Source organism: Balaenoptera physalus (genome assembly GCF_965194825.1).
Source record: "Balaenoptera physalus genome assembly, chromosome: 17".
Classification (NCBI taxonomy): domain Eukaryota; kingdom Metazoa; phylum Chordata; class Mammalia; order Artiodactyla; family Balaenopteridae; genus Balaenoptera; species Balaenoptera physalus.
Genome location: NC_138895.1, coordinates 42,352,610 through 42,370,377, shown reverse-complemented (window position 1 = coordinate 42,370,377; position 17,768 = coordinate 42,352,610). Strand labels below are relative to the sequence as shown.

The following is a 17,768-nucleotide window of genomic DNA, read 5'->3' as shown; positions in this document are numbered from 1 at the left end:
AATCCTTAGCAGTAAAACTGGGAGAAAATAGTTTCTCTCTTTTTGAGTCAGGCTGCATTGCTTACATGAATCCAGAACCTCTTTCAATTCTTTTGATTTGACACTTGCTTGCCTCTCTGGCAGAATAGAGCTTTCCTACTTTTTTCAAGAAATTTGTCAGTCTCTGAAAGTGTCCCTAAACACCTCCCCCCACCACAAAATGACAACAAAAAACCAGCCTGATCAGTTAATGGTAAATGAATCAGAAACATGTGGATTAAATTCCCCTTAAAAACACAAGGGTTTAAAAATTAAGCAGAAAATTACTGAGTGAAGTATTTTTTTGCCAGATCCCAAATGCTTGAAAAATAGTTCAAGATGTTCGTTGAATGGGCTCTAGTTACCCCTCCATATTTAATTTAGGCAAAATTAATTCTTACCAGCTGAATGCTCTACTTAGTAGACTTGGTAAGAAAAAAAACCAAAACAAAACAATAACAATATAGAAGAAACTTCTTATTATAAATTTTTTAATTTAAAATTTGTCCAGCTTTATTGAGGTATAATTGACCTATAATATTGTGTAAATTTAAGGTGTACAATGTTGATTTCATACACTTATGTATTACAAACTGATTATCACCATAGCATTAGCTAACACTGTATCCTGTCACAAAATTGCCATTTCTTTTTTTTTGGTGAGACCATTTAAGACCTATAATTTTTAGTATATAATCATTCAAACTGAAAACAAATTACTTTTGCTAAAGACTTTCTAGGAAGATGCGATGACTCCATTACAGCCTTTCCAGGCCACCCAAGTCACACCCCAAACTATATTTTGATAGGCTATTCATAAAGCCTACTATCTATCTCCTGTATCTTCTGATGATTTCAGTTTAGGTATTTTCTTTGGTAATATGGCCAACAAATACTGTGGGATGATGGGAATAGCTGTGTCAAGAACGTGTTACTGAAAGAAAAATCCCTTCCTGGGATAACTTTGGCCTTTAGTGATAATAAGGATTTCTATTTAGTTACTTCATCACCTGGCCTTGTAAGTACTGGTCTCCTCAATCTTAATGAGAGATTCATCCTATCCTAACAGATAGGTCCAAGACTAGGTAACCAATAAATAAGTGTGTTTACTGAAAATTTAAAGTTGATAATAAATAATTGACATAAATGATATACTTTTCCCCAAATAAATACATTTTCTAGGTATAGAAGTCTGATAAAGTCAAATGGATAAGGAGAATGAAAAAGAGAAATTGTTGGAGAGGGAAATGAAAGAAAGAGGGGATCCTTGACCACCCTCTGTCAAATCAAACACCTTATGATTTGGGGCCACTTTAGTTGTAACAGCACACATTTTAATGGGAAGAAACTTGAATTTCTAGGCTAGAGCAGATTCCTCATTTTTCAACTTGCAGGTATTTCACTCAATAGCTTTAGTTGAGAAAATTATATGATAATAAGTGCAGTTTATTAATTTTCTATTACTGCCATACCAAATTACCACAAACCTAGTGGCTTAAAACAATACATATTTATTATTTTACAGTTAGGCAGGTAAGAAGTTAAACATGGGTCTCGATGTGCTAAAATCAAGGTGTCAGCATGTCTCCATTCCCTTTGGAGGCTCCAGGGGACAAGCCATTTGCATGCTTTTTCTAGTTTCTAAAGGCTGCTCACATTCTTGGGTTCATGGCCTTATTCCTCCATCTTCAAAGCCAGCAATGCTGCATCTCTTTGACCTTATGTTATATCTCTTTCTTTCTTCCCCCTCCCTCTTTTGTTTATAAGGATTCTTGTGATTAATTGGGTCCACCCAGATAATCCAAGATAATCTCTCTATTATAAGGTTATCTTATTAGCAACTTGAATTTCATCTGTAATCTTAATCTCCCTTTGCCATGTAACATAACATATTCACAGCTTCCAGGGATTAGGGCATAGACATCTTGGGGGATGGAGCATGGGCATTATTTTGCCTGCTACATATTACAATCTCATTTCTAGATGGAAGTTCTATGGGAGAGAGGGATTGGACTACTGCTTTTATGGCAAACTTTTTTTCTCCATGGTTCTATGGGAGTGGAATGATATAATAATAATCTGCCACCTTTAGTAATTTTGCCCAGTGATTTCCAAAATAGAAGTGTGTCTTATCTCCTGCTTAGAGTCCAAACATTGATTTACTATGGTCAGGCCAATACATGAACTAAAAGAACCAAAAATCTTAAATTACTGAGTGACTAATGTGTGCTTAGAAGTGGACTCCTGACTAACATTTGTACCATGTTTGGGAGATTTGGAAACCAAGACCCTAAAACAGACAAAAGTGGATCTACATTATAACTGAGTTGGAGACATTATCTCTTAGTGGTTCCCAGTGTTTCCTGAATATACGAAAATAAATTAAAAGGAATTAATCAGTAAATGAACAAATTTGTAAGAAAATATTAAAAATAGCTTTGAGTAAATATTTACCTCAATGTTCAGATTCTCAGTGAAACAATACTTTAAAAGTACTAAAAGAGAATGCTAATCTGAATCAGTATCTAGCTACCCAGAGATTTTTTAAAATCCTGTTTGGCCATACATGGCTATACATTGTGATTTCCAATTTTCTCTAAGTCCTGAGTGGGAACATCTAGCTGGTCAGAGGGAGACAATGTATTAACATAAATTTCCATAGTGGGAAGTATGGCCCAGTCTCTCACCTATTTTACGACTCTTCGCAAGTTATAAAGGTATTTACATGCTGGGCAGTCAAAATAAATGTCACTAAATTATGAAGGAGGTCTTATACTGAAAATTATTTATTATTCTTAGCTATAGGAACGTCTATTAATTTATTGAGAAAAAATGACCAGCTGCTTTTTTAAGCCCATTATATACATCGTTTAATTTATCTCTTTAAAGTACAAGGACATAGGTGTCATTATGTGAACTTCACAGTTGAGTTTCAAAGAAATGGGTAACTAGCTTGCTATAGGCTCTTACAGTTGATTCCAAACAACATGACCTTCTGCTAGTCTCTAACTCTAACCCTAACTGCATTAAAACCAACAAGATGTCTCTTTTTTAAAATACTAAACTAATAAAATCCTTTTGATGGGCTTCAACAAAGCCCAAGGGAGTGTTGCACCTTCCTCTGTTCTGTTATAAAAATGGACAAGAAGCCTTTACACACTAAATGAGTGCAGTTCAACTGGTTCATTTTTCTCCTTTACATGATGCACAATCCTACTGAAATCCTGATTTCAGTACTGAACACCAACTTTAAAATTATTTCTGGGGAAAGTGGAAAAGATGACATTTGGGTCACTTACTGTAGAAAAGAGAAGATGGAGTTAAAACTGAATACTGAGGTGCATAAGCAAAGAAAATGATCTTAAACCACTACCTTCTCCTTTGATATAACCTAAAAGCCAGTAATTAGTTTCAAAAATCACTGGGCTTAGTTTCCAAAATACTGTGAGCTTTTTTTCCCCTCTCCAGTTCTTTAAATCCAATAGTGTTCTAAAATTATTAAGGACCAATTCCACCTGAGGAATGCCCTGGAAATTTTAACCTTAAAGAGTGTTTCTCTAATTATTTTGATTTGTTCTTGAGGGCACATATACAAAAACACAAGGAAGAAGTGAAACCTGACGCCTTTGAAAAATTGAAATCATTATTCATATATAAGGTATTATTTTCATCATCAACTTTTTTCCCAATAATTTCATCAGGATAGATTTTCAATGGAATTATATAATTTTCTTAGCAATATTTTTTTGTTCTTCCTAATATCTATCTATCTCACAAGCACAAAAGTATTTTGGTGAGTGTTTATGTTAATATGGTTACAACTTTGTAGTATTTTTAATGTATATAATTTAAGGATTTGAGTCCAAATTCAAGAATAATCATAACGTACTTCTCTTCTATACTCTTTTTCTATATATTCTTTCATTTGATCTTCAAGGAATCAGGAATCCCACAATATAGGCAGGACCTGCTGCTCCTTTCATGCCACAAGCTCTCCCCGAGTGCTATTATTAACAATCAAAATTCCAACAGCCTAATGCCCTCCTCTTGTATGCTGCTTGCTGATGATTCCTTAATCACTCTCTTCAGCCCAGAAACCTCCCCTGAGTTTCTGACTCAAGCATCTGGTTTTCTGCTGGCATCTCTACCTGGATATCCCATAGGAACCTAAAACTCAACACACCTGAACACTTGTCACCTTTCCCATCACACCAGCTTTGCTTCCACCATTCTTGGGTCAGATTCAGTGAGTCCTCGACCTTGTATCCTTGACTCGTCTCTATTTTTGCAGATTTTACTTCCCAAGTATTTCTTGGCTGTTCTCAAACCTTTCTCCCAGCTCACCAGCAAGAGACTTCTAATAGTCTCCTTTAAATCTACCCTTCACAGAGTCATCCGAGTGAATTATTTCAAACCTAAATATGACCATAGCACCTTCCACAAAGTTCTCCATTGTCTCCAGAATTAAGTCCAGGTTCCTTAATGAGTGATATAGACTCTCTATGAGCCATCCTTTACCCTTCCAGCATTTTGTTTCTCTACTCAAGTTAGCCGGAGTCGAAGTTGATCAGTGTTGTTTTGTCTCATCGCTTATCACATTTTGTACTTTGGCAACATCACATAGCTTGAGCCCTTAAAAGAGCCCTGTTTCCTAATGTTCTTTTTCCCCTTGAACTGCCTCAATCCCACTGTAAGAAGATTCTAAGGCCTAGTTAATATGTCACCTTTTCCCGAAGCCCCTTCCTGTATCCACATCCACATAAGATGAATTCTCCTCTGTTCTCACAAACTTATATGCTTTTCATTACAAATGGGCACAGGGTCGTGTTGAGCCTGAGCATTTCTTAAGGAGAATACCTGGAAATATCTGGGGTCTTTCTATTTCAGTGTCTTTGCACTCTTTTGTCCATGTGTAAATGTTTTGCAGTTCAAATGAATAGATAGAAGATACTGGAACACAGGTATTTAAACCTTTTCCTTCTTCTTTTTTTTTTTGGTTATACCATGCCTTCTCTAACACTGATTCTAGCTACTTCAAAACCCAAAAAAGTACTGCAATTTTGGTAAGACAGAAATCACTGGTTTGAAATGTTACATTTTCATAGTTTGATACCATACACAATAAGTAGAATTTTAAATGAAAATTGATTGATCTGGTAAAGTGTTCATATTCTGCCCACTATTTTCACAGTTCTGGGTCCAAAATCATTATAATAAAGTTTTTACTTTAGCATTCATCAAAACTGTAAAAGAAATGTTGCCATTCATGGATATATTAGTGCAACAGGGCCCAATGCTGCTTTCAAAGACTATTTTCTTATACAGAGACATTTTATAGTCAGGCAATCATCTTGTTAAAGATTTCCTATAAAATTTTAAAAATCATTACCTGAGAGTCTATCACTGTGGCACTAATCACACCTCTACAATTAAGCTTATTTCAGCCCTTTCAATGTAATCCTTTTTCTTTAATCAGGGGTTTATTTGGACTGTTAATGTGAAAGTTGAAATAAAAAATCTCAGCCCAGGAATGAATTCTAATAGCAGTTATAGACAAGCTGAGAAATTCTAATATTTTTCCATGAGATTTATATTAGGATGTGGGTTTAATTCCCTGCCTCTCTGCCCCCAACATTTTTTTTTTTCTCTTGAATGATTTGCCTTACTTAAGGGAGACTGAAGTTTTTCCTCATGCCTTTAAGGATATCCTTCATCTACTGCATTTGGATTTTCCCTGGTATGAACACAAAAGCACAATTAATTTATTAAGCTGGAGAGAGCAAATACAGTGGCCTAGGGATGTTTTCTGTCTTTTCTACATCACTAAATAGAAGTGCAGTTTTGACTTCTGTAAGGAAAGAGGATCAAAATGTAAGTTTAACATGCCAAATAAATCAACCAGCTTTTATATCTCCCAAGAGTTTCACTAATGGAGAGGAGTTTTAAGTTCAAGGACAACATGTATCTTAACAAGTTAGTACAATTCTGACTTTAAAATGAGTCAGTTTGGTATAAAACTTTATAGTTTCACAGTGAATTAACACATATGATTGCATTAGCAACACAAAACTCCTGTGAATAATTCAGGCCATCCTAAACCTCCTGACTACATCCTGAGTCCCTTTTCTCTCTGCCCCCCCCACCTCAGTTCAGAGCTCAGCCCTCTCTCACCTTAATCAATATCTTTCTAACATCACTTCAGATCATCTCTTGTCCCCTCCAATCAATTTTCCCCCTGACAGCTGAGAGACGTTTTAAAATGATGATGCATTTTTAAATTAGAACATTTACTGGCTTCCCTCATTTTGTTTTTTAAGATAAAGAATAAAACCCTTTACATGAGTGGCAGGCATAATTGTCTGCACCCCTACATCAGTCCCCATCTCAGTTCTCCCTGACCCATCTCCTCCAGAAAGCTGGAAAAGCTAAATACTCACTTCTCCAGACTTCCTTGCACTTACAGTTAGAGGCAGGCATGTGACAGATTTCTAACCAGTGAGGTATAACTGGAAATCTGCTGGGGACTGAGAAGACTTGCTTTTGCTTTTTCAGAAAGATGTAGCTGGTGCTGCCACCTTTTCTTCACTTCCTCCTGCCTTGAATATGGTTGTGATACCTGGGGCTTCAGCAGCTGTCTTATGACCATGAGATGGCAAGTGTGAGGATGAAGGACAACACACTAATTGTGGATGGAGGAAAAACAATAACTCTGGGTCTTCAGTGACATCAGTGGAAGGCTAAACCAATGCTGGTAATTGCCTACCTTTAAAATTTTTGTTATTGAACCCACATTTTTTAAACCCCTGTTAGTAGGATCTTCTGTTACTTGAAATTGAGTATCCCTAATAGAAATACATGGCTTACAATATTTTCCATAATTCTCCCACCTTCCAGAGACACTGGTATTCTCTGAGTTCCTAAAATGTTCCTCCCTGACTTGATGATTTTCCTATTACATAATGCAGTTGCCCACCCTGCACATTTCACCTAATTAAATCCTACTCAGCCTTCAAATCTCAATTAAAATGTGTCTTTCTCCAAGATAGTTTCTCTGATCCCTAAATTAGGTCATCTCCTCTAGTTATATACTCTTATAGCTTCCAGTGATTGTCTTTCTTGGCACATATTATATTGTGACTGCATATATATATTCATATGAGCATTTAATAATGTTACCTTTTTCACAAGACTATAAGATCTGTTAGAGTAGAAAGCATTAAATTACTTCAAAGAAGGAAGGAAGGAAGGAAGGAAGGAGGGAAGCTGATGAGAACTGAATCTCAAATTTCAAGTTAAACTTGGACTCTCCTTTGATTTCATAGCTTTCTATTTCATATGTAAAAAAGAAGCAACCTAAAGTGAGTGGTCCATGTTTTTTGAAACACAATATAAAGACATCATACTGCACTTGTTGCAAAAAGTCTTGAGAGAAACATATTTATTTATTTATTTTTAAAGTTCAACCTGATTTTTGTATTGCAGTATAATTGACACACAAAATTATATTAGTTTCAGGTGTAAAACATAATGGTTTGACATTCGTATACATTGCCAAAATGATCAGCACAATAAGTCTAGTTACCATCTGTCACCACACAGTTATAATTTTTTTGTGTATGTGATGAGAACTTTTAAGATTTACCCTCTTAACAGCTTTCAAATATGCAGTACAGTATTATTGACTATAGCCACCATGCTGTACATTAATTACATCTTTGTGACTTATTTATTATATATCTGGACATTCATACCTCTTGATTCCCTTCACTCATTTCGCCTAGTCCCAACACCTACTAAAAACATATTTATTATTTCTTCATTATTTTGGTTTTCTTTTTTTAATATATAAATTTATTTATTTAGTTTTGGCTATGTTGGGTCTTTGTTGCTGCGCTCAGGCTTTCTCTAGTTGCGGTGAGCAGGGGCTGTTCTTCGTTGCGGTGCCCGGCTCTAGGCACTCGGACTTCAGTAGTTGTGGCTCAAGGGCTCTAGAGCTCAGGCTCAGTAGTTGTGGTGCACAGGCTTAGTTGCTCCGCGGCATGTGGGATCTTCCCAGACCAGGACTCGAAAGTGTGTCCCCTGCATTAGCAGGTGGATTCTTAACCACTGTGCCACCAGGGAAGTCCTTATTTTGGTTTTCTTTTAGCTCATTTAATTTTGTCTTTATTTTTTTAAAAAAGTTGAGTTTATGATTCTGTTATAGATTGGTGTTTGGTTTTCAACACAGCATTTTCAACAGCAAGGAATGGGAAGAGTGATCAGTCTTGACACTGGATTTCACAACTTGCTTAGGGTCCAATAGATTCCCAGAAGTTCACTCATCATCCGTAAGGGGACATGAATTTCTCTGAAATTTTATACCAAATTTTGTACGTACATGTATTTTTCTTGAGAGGGAGTCAAGAGCTTTAATCAGATTTTCAGTAGGGTTTCAGTTCTAAAGTAGGTTAAGAAGCATTGGGTTACTAAATACAGTGGTGGTATTAGAAATCAGATGTCATATCCTCTTAAAAAAGATTAACTTATAGGTGTTTACTACATGTATGTTTTGGAGAGGTACATTTGCAGTATAAATAAATCTATGTCATGATCAGCTGTGTTTTATGTGGTTTCTAAAAATCATTTGGCTAATTAATGTTTGTTAACCTGCCTCTTTGTGATGGGCTAAAAGAGTAACACTTTATATATGCCAGACACTGTGCTAAACTTATTAAATGCACTATCTCATTTATTTTTTCTAGAAAATCTACAAGGCTATTATTATTATTCCCCTTTTCCAGATGAGGAAACTTCGTCTCTAAGATTTCCAATAACATATTCACTGTCAAAGCTGAATTCAGGTGCAGGGAGAAAGTAAAGAAAAACATATGTTCAACCTTCAAGAAAACCAAGACTTGTGTAAATGAGAAAATAACGATCATTTGAAAGTAATGTATGATAATGGCCAAAGATATAGTAAATATATAGTAAATAATAATAAGCATATTAGGATGTAAAAAAGATCCTTTGGGATTCTGTTTGGATCATGATCACTTGTTAAAAGTTGAGTCGAAGAGAAAGAAAAAATTTTAATCAGCAGGAATTATGTGACCAATATCAGGATCAAGGTGAGTTCAAGGGGCTGAGGACTATGGCTGGACTAGGGGATATATTCGATTGGGAAGGATGTCTGGGTAGAGTTCGATGGTCTTATGTGCTAAACTAAAATGTTTGACCTTTACCCTTAGATAATGAGAACCACTTGAAGAGTGTTTTGCACTGAGAGGTGACGTCATGCAAACTGTTTTTAGTTAGATTGATTTGGCACCAGTGCGCTGAAAGGACTGCAAATAGGGAAGATCAGAACAAGGTGGTGAAGCCAGGAAAGCATAGAGAACTGAGGGAAAAGGTGATGCGGATAGAGCTAGAAATTTTCCGTCAAGAAGGGGAGGATTTAAAAAGTCATTCCCATGGAGTTACTATGTTTAGTGTAACTTTGCCTCTTTAAAAACAAACTCTCCATGTAAAGGAGAGGCTGCTGAGGAGGCCCTACATTTGTGGGTTTCAACTCGGAAGGAAACTTCAGCTGTGTATACCTCATTTTCAACCTGTTCATTTCTATTTTTTGTGTGTGTGCTCTGACTTAATATCTCTTTTTCCTTTCCATTTTTCATTCCTTCATTTATTCAACAAACTTATTCCTGTTAAAGACCAGTCACAGATCTAATGCTGTTTGAAATACAGCAGTAAATGAGAGAGACAAGGCCTCAGCCATAATGGGGCTCATATCCTTGTGTTGATAGACAGTGACCAAATAAATGAACACATCCACAAGAAAAAGGGCAGATAATCACAATAAGGTGATGTGACAGATAATGACTGGGGGAAATTTAGGCAGAGTGTTAAAGTGGCCCTTCTGAGGAAGTGACATTTAAACAGAGATTTAAATGACAGGAAGCAGACAGCCATACAAAATATTGGCAAAATATATTTTTTTTAGTGTTCTGCATATAGGACATAACTAGTGCAATGGCCCCAGGATAGAAATGAACTTGGCTTGTTCCAGGAACCAGAAAGAGCCAGTTAGGCTTGAATGTGGTAAGCCACAGTGGAAGTGGAAGAAAGGTAGGTAGAGACCGACAAGATAAGGTTGTTTAGGTCACTGTAATAAGTTAGGGTGTCGCCATTGTTATGAATTAGGGTGCATATTTGGGAAAGGAAACAATTGGAAAGTTTTTAAGATGAATGTGAGATGAGACCTAATTTCCACTTTGAAAAGATCACTCTGCCTACTCTCTTGACAATTAATCACAAGGGCAAGAGGAGAGGCAGGAAGATCATGGAGGAGTTTATTGCTATATTCCAGGTAAGAGATTATGATGGGGGGACTTGGCTAGGAGTTCAACAGTGAGTAGTAAGAAATGTTGAGAATTGGGATGTGTTTTGAAGGCAAAGTTGGTAGCATTTAATGATGGATTGGATGTGGATAAGGAAAGAGCAGAATCTAGAATAATGTCTAGATTTTTGACTTCAGGATGAATGATGGAACTAGGAATAGCTAAAATACTTAGAGTAAAGTGGGGGAGAATGAAAGGATCCTCTTGGTGTGGTAAGTTCATCTATTCTGCTCCATTTCTTAGGTTTTAGGCACACTTGCTCCTCTTTGCATAGAAAGCTGATGACTTAATAACACCGCCACCCCTTTGACATATTTCCCCCAGGTGGCCAGCTGCTCTTTATTAGACTTCGGGAAGCCTTGCCTGTGTGGGCTGACTTTGGAGACAGCGCTTGGTGACTGGAGGGGACTAGTGAGGCAAGGCAGCATGGGGGTTAGTGATATTAAAAGAACTCCAAGATGTTAAAATTGGGGGATTTTAAGGTTTAGGTTTGGAGAATGAAGTTGTAATTGACAGACATTTAGACATTGAGAAAAGTAGCTCTTTTTGACAAAAAAAGAAAAAAATCAAGGCAGAAAATTTTCATGATAATACTCTGCATGAGTTAGGGACATATCAATGTGTGGAGTCCTTTATTCCTAGATTTACAAATAAGCATATTATGGAGAGTTAATCTGGTTGCTAGAGTCACTGATAAAGAAATCCACACAAGAATTTGAACTTTAAAAATAAATAACTTTTAGAAGTTTATTTGTGCCAATTTAATTCCTTGATGTTAGCTCCATTTATCAATAAGAAACTTTGTTTACAAAAGTATTCACCAGCAGGCTTTAAATAGGAAGGAATTAAATGGTGAGCCCACTTAGAAAAACACAGTGTTAATGTGACTTTTGAGGATCCCATCATCATAAATATCTAGGGAATTGTATTGTTTTCTGAGGAATTTTGGACGAATGTTTCCAGATTTGTTTAGAAATTTGTAAAGGGGGAATGGTAGGTCACCCTCTGCATTCTCATGGGTAGATATTTTTTGTATTTTGGTTCTTGTATTTTGTGTATTTTCTATTTTGTTTTTGTCAGGAAAATAATTTTTTTTTTTTTAAAGTCCTTTTTAGAATTCAAAATCGCTTTCTTCATTTCAGAAAGGAAGCATTGAGGAGTTGAGAAAATTTACCATAGTTGAAATTTACTTCATTTTTTTAACAGATTATTTTGAATCTGCTTTAAGAAATGCATGTGTCCTCTCTAAATATATTGTGGAAATGGTTCATTGAGTGCTGAGAAAAGAAAGTTTAGTCTTATTTTCTAGGCAGACTTTTTAACCTGACAATGCTAAATGGCAAAGAATTCTTTAGGATTATGTGTGTTTTGATAAAGATCCTGAAACAGCTGGTTATTTTCAGTCATTTCCTCACTGGGGGAAGATACTGCTGCTGTATGAAGTAAGGGAAATAGAACCTTGTTATCCATGCAAAATTAGGGGGAAAAAGGCACCGAAAATTTCAGGAGAAGGATTCCATTTTATTTTTAAACACACACATTTTACTATTCTGTTCATAAAATGTGTATTTCAAAACGTGTGTTCATGTGACTAAAATAATCAATCTACTAGCAGTGGCAGATCCTGAAGATCGAGAGAAAATCACTTTAAAGTCTCTGAATAGGTAGTTTGTGGCCTTCCTAGTCATTTTCATGACAGAGAGTCTGGATATTTAAAAGATCTTGAACCTGCCTTTTCTGAACAAATACGGCCCTGGACTACTTGATGACTCTGATTTAAAACTCTCATCATTTCACGGTGAGGTTCCTGTGAATTCACTGTGTGGTTTGCTCTGAGGCCATGAGAATCACATCCATCAGGTACCGTCTGATTGCACACAGGTAGATGGCTGATAGACTGTTAGCCCGCACTGCTGGTTTACATTTGAGGAATTACTCTGCAAGAACAAGGCAGGTTCTATTTTTGACATTTCAGCAATGAGACCACTTGTACATTATGGCCTGATTTGATTTACTGTAAGAAAATGAGTGCTGTAATTTGTAAAAGACATTTATTACATGAGTCCAAAAATTAGAAAAAAACATGCTTAGCGTCTCTGTCCATCCCATCTGGTTTTATTTTAATCTCACTCTAGTCACATATGAAATTTTGCTTAGCTGTCTTCATTTTCTTAGTCAATCTTGATTAATGGTCTTCAAAGTAAAAATAATTGGCCTGCATCAGGGTTGTTTTATAACTCTTGTTCACAAAGAATGTGAAAGGCTGGAAAATGAGCCTAAACAGAAGGAATGCATTACGCTTGTCTTTGAGAAAGAGCAGTCCTTCACTTGTGTTTCACTGTGTATTTTTATAACAGGCGCCTCCTTGACCGTCCGCGATATTGCAGAGACATGGTGCCAAAAGCTTATGTATACTTCGTCAGACTGACCATGGCAGCTCGACATCTCCATGCAGCCGACACATGTGAAGGCAGGGCTCGGCCGGGCCAGCAGAACAGGCCTGAGAATTTCAAAAGTAAATTGTCAGTAAAGCCGAGGCTATGAAACCCAGAGGTTAAAAATGGGCAGGGGGCTAATTGTCTCTGAAGTTTAAATGGCTTGTTTATAAAAGGCTTCTCCAGCATTTCTATTTTTTTCCCCTTTCTTGAAAAGTGTGTTCAACTTGAAAGGAGTTAGGGGAAATGCAGGCGCCGGGTGACCATTGTGGATTTGGAATTGAGTTCTGCTTGCCTTCAAGGCCCCCACTTCTGGGAGAGCTCGTCAGTTAAAAGGGGGTCAGAAATACATTTCAGTTCACAAAAAAAGAAAACAACCCTCTGAGAAGATAATTTCTTTCTTAACATAGAATTTTTGTAAATGGATATGTCTCCTAAAAAGCTAGTCATTTTATGATTGTACTGATTAGGAAATTAACAGCAAGAACTTTCCAGCTTTTCATTAATCTCGTTACTATGCTCAATTAGCCAGTGGTTTTTTAGGAATTTCAGATGTTTTTATATTTGCTATTTTAAAAACAATTAAAATTCCCTCTAACTTTCAATTCATGTTGGATATAACTCCAGACACCAATAGACCAATGTCCCACACCAAGCTAATATCCCTCGAGAAATGCAACCATCATTTTCTCTTTCACACAGCCCCAGGAGGTGGGATGCTACCTCACAGAGGTAATCCAAAATGTGGAAGGGGTGCGGGACAGTTTCCTGATGTGAAGAAAAACTCCTGGAGAGATTGGTGTAACTATAGTAGAGCCTTGATTGAAGACCTACTGTGTCCCAAGTGTTTTCATAGAAGGAAAATGAGTTCTTTTTCAATTGGAAAGATTAGATCCTTCTGACGTCAAGGTTGTAGCCATAGATAAAATTGGTTTGAGAATTCCAGCCCAGCCTCCTCCCATCCTCCCACATGTATAATTTTTCCCAGTACTTTCTGGGACTCTCACTTTCACTCAGATTCCTCAATCCCTGTCCCTATCTTTTTGTGTCCCCTGAGCCTTCTACTGCTCTCACAGTGCTGCTTCCTTGTCCCCAAGGCTCACTGATCTCTCAAGAGATGTGACTGGGATGTGACTGAGATTTGGCTGATGAATCGAGTTCCCTTTTTTCACTTATCATCCGATAGTTTCATTTTCAGAACAACGGGGCAATCACAGATAATTTCCCAGTCTAACACACCTACCCATCCACCAACCCCAACACCCCCACCCCCATAACCTAGTCAATGCTATCTATTTGCAACTGCTTGTTTACTTATTTAGAAATGTATCACAATAGTTCTGACATTTCTTTGTTGCTTTCTGAGTGTATGTCACTGCACCAAGCACTTTAGAGTTTGTCCACCACCTGGTTTATGCTAAACTAAAAATAAATATTTGAATATATTATATCAGTTAATCCTTATAACAGAACTAAGAAATGCATATTTTTATCTTTATTTTACAGGTGAGTGAACTTAACTTTGGTTAGGAAAACTATTCATGTAACTATTTTAATACAGAGCCCCTTTTTATTAACCTCTACATCAGGGTTTCTAAACTTGGAACTATTGACATCTGGGCCAGATAATCCTTTGTTGTGGCACCTGTCCTGTGCACCGTAGAATGTTTAGCAGCATCCCTGACCTCTACCTACTAGATATCAGTGTCACTCTCCCTGTCCCCTTCCCAAAATGAGTATCAACTAAAAAATTCTCCAGACAGTGCCAAATGCCTCCTAGAGGAGAAAACCACTGTTCTACCTGTTTCCGCTGACAGAGATCTTCTCAGCTATCTATGTAATTTAATTGATCGAGACAAAGCTCTATTAGGTCACCAAGGCTTGTTGGACACTGATACAATCTCAATCATGATCTGGGGAAGAGGCAGCAATGGCTTCTCAGAGAGGCCCTGTGGAGAAGCCCATAAACCTGAGTGATTACCACCCTCCCCAGGAAGCTTGCAAAAGCCAGATAGGATTCCTGAAAATGAAACTAATGGTGATGGCTACATAATTACACATTCAAGTTTATGAAACCAAGGAAGAGGTAAAACAACATGTGACTGACTTTTTGAATCTTGAATAAACTGCGGATAAGACACTGCCCTCAATCTGCTCCCAGTCAGAGGCACGTTAACCCTTAAGAATGCTAAGTCTTTCTCCGTCAACCCAATCAGGCTATAAGCATCAGACGCCAAGCTAACATTTTTGTCAACATTTGAAACCCCATTTTCGTGGATTATCATTCCCTAATTTTAAGTCTTCCAATCCTCAGTTTTTACTTTCACAAATGCAAAAAGTGGGTCCACTTTCAAAGAGGGGTTCTCTCATCAGTTCCTCACACCCTGGTCAGGGACCTTGAGCCACACGATTCTGACTCATGGAGCATCTTTACCGTGACACTCTCAAAGACACATATCATAGCTCCTTAACTAAGTCCAATTGTCATAAGGTAGAAAGAACATCAGGCTTGCTACTGTGACACGCAAAATAGTACTGGACCTCTGGCTTAATTTGAAACTGCCACTTGACCCTGAGTTTAAAGTTGGGGAGACCTCTGGGAGGAAAGCTGATCTTAGCTGTGACCTGAATGATGACTAGTGCTATGGACTGAATTGTGTCCCTTCCAAATTCGTGTGTTGAAGCCCTAACCCTCAATGCAACTGTATTTGTGTGCACAGAGGAAAGCCAGCAAGGAGGTGGTTGTCTATAACCCAGGAAGAGAGGCCTTGACAGAAACTAACCTTGATGGCACCTTGATCTTAGACTTCCAGCCTCCAGAACTGTAAGAAAATAAATTTCTGTTGTTTAAGCTCCCTAGTGTGTGGTATTTTGGTATGGCAGCCCTGGAGGACTAACACAACTTGAAATGAGCCAGATAAAGTGGGAGAGGGAAGATTTAGGGTGGAGGGGGGAAGGAAGTGGAGAGAACAAGCACAAAGGCCTGGAGTGAGGAAGGAGACTTGTTCTCTCCCATGAAGACAGCAAACACTGTCTGACACATCATGTTAGTGCCTATGCCATATCTGCTCCTGGGCCCCACTTCTCAAATCTTACCCACCTTTTAACCTTATGATAGAATAGAAATGGTCTTTTCTTGGATCAAAGCAGAAAGTCTGATGCATGTGGTGAATATTTGAAACTCTTCAAAGCCATCCTTGTGTTGTCTCCAGCCCCAATGGTATACTGTGCATGATAACTAAGATTGGGTAATGCATATAAAAAGGAAAAAGGCTTTACACAGAACAAGTGCTTAGTACAGGGTGAGGTGAGCAAATGAAAAACATCACCTAATTTATTTATTCTGAAGCCCTGTAAATCAGATTCTAATGCTAATGAGTTTTAAATTTACAGAAATCAAATCTTCAAGCTGTTTGAGCTCTTATCATTTTTAACTCTGTGTCAAATGGCATACTCCTTTAGGAGACTTTAAAAAAAAAAAAAAGCTTTAACAACATTATATTAAACAAAGAATAACTATTATAATTGTCTTCTTGTTTCAGAGTTAACAGCTTACTTGCTCCAGAAAAGAGAAAATAATGGAAGAAAAGGAAGACCGTCATCCTTGTTTTAATTATTTTCACTGCTGTATCTTCATAGGTAAAATAAAATAAATGGTTGATAGGTCCAATAATGTTGACAGCTATGGAATGTGAAGACAAATAACGGGACTAAAAATCTACTTCTTCAGCTGAGTTTTGCTTGTCCTTAGGGGCTTAAGTAAATTAGATATGTACTAGGCCCTTCCTTTTCTTATGCCCATTCTCTCTATGCTCCTTTCCAAACCCCAATGAAGAAATCTGCCTTGATCTTTTCATATAATATGCAGCTATATGCACTTTCTTACATAAACATTTGCAATTCACCAAGGAGAATGTGAGATGCATGTTGCATGCTTATCAAGCGCCAGAAGAACTTTACAGATTACTGCCTGCCTCAGGATTCCAGTTCCCTGGTGCTTATGCATAAACAATGGATTTATGCAAGCATTGTAACATTTTCAAACAGACTGTGACATGAGTCGTTCCTAGTTCATATAAGGTTCAGATATGCAGACTATTTTCTGCTAGTACTAGATCATTCATCTCACTGAGTTTAAAATATATCATCTCAGCTTATAATGTTGTCAGTATAAAATGTCATAATGTGGTACTCAATTTGAACAGCAAGATGGATATTAATCTCAAAGGTTCTGTGCACTGCTGGGTGGAATTGCACGAGGTGCAGCTGCATTAGTCTGTTTGTTTAGTAGTCTTTGTATCACACACAATATGCATAGGTGGTAAACATTTTTTTATATTATATACACTCTACAAATTCTCCCTGATAGCCCCAGTGGTATAATATGCATTATAACTTAAACCGGATGATATATTTAGAAAGAAAAAAAGCCTTTACAAAGAACAGCCTCACTGAAGTATAATGATAACATGCCTATTTACATAATGATAATGCACGTATTTACTGCCAAGCATGTTTGTTTTGCATTAGTGTTTGTGGCAAGGCATTGGGAATTAAAGAATTACAAAAGGGAGGTTTTCTAGTCTCCATTACTCTAGTAGGGTGGTTATTGGCAGTGAGCAAAGAAATGGAAACACTCATATTTGAAGTAGTGAAAAAAAAGGAACAATGCTAGTTGTTAAGTTCACATTGTTTATGAGTACAAATTAGCATGTGCCCGAACTCTTCACTTTTTTCCTAATTGTGAGACATGGGGTCTTCTAAAACAACTAAAAACTCTAGCATGGATATTTTTTTGGCAGCAAGCATCAAAAATTAAATACATAAAAAAAAAATCTCTGTTGGTCGTATGCATTCTTAACAAACATGTGTTTAAGGAAAACCACCACTGGAATCATCTACTCCAAGATATGAAAATCAGCATTTTTGCTTTTTCATC

The 17,768-nt window shown here is 37.1% G+C and overlaps 1 long non-coding RNA gene across 1 annotated transcript in view; it reads left to right on the top strand.

Moving 5' to 3' along the window:
- The window catches only part of LOC309647164, a 52,752-nt gene extending 35,209 nt beyond the window's left edge, over positions 1-17,543 (top strand). The window contains exon 2 of the long non-coding RNA XR_014255844.1: positions 15,550-17,543. This is a non-coding gene — a long non-coding RNA (uncharacterized lncRNA). The remainder of the gene's footprint in view (positions 1-15,549) is intronic.
- Positions 17,544-17,768: the final 225 nt, after the last annotated feature.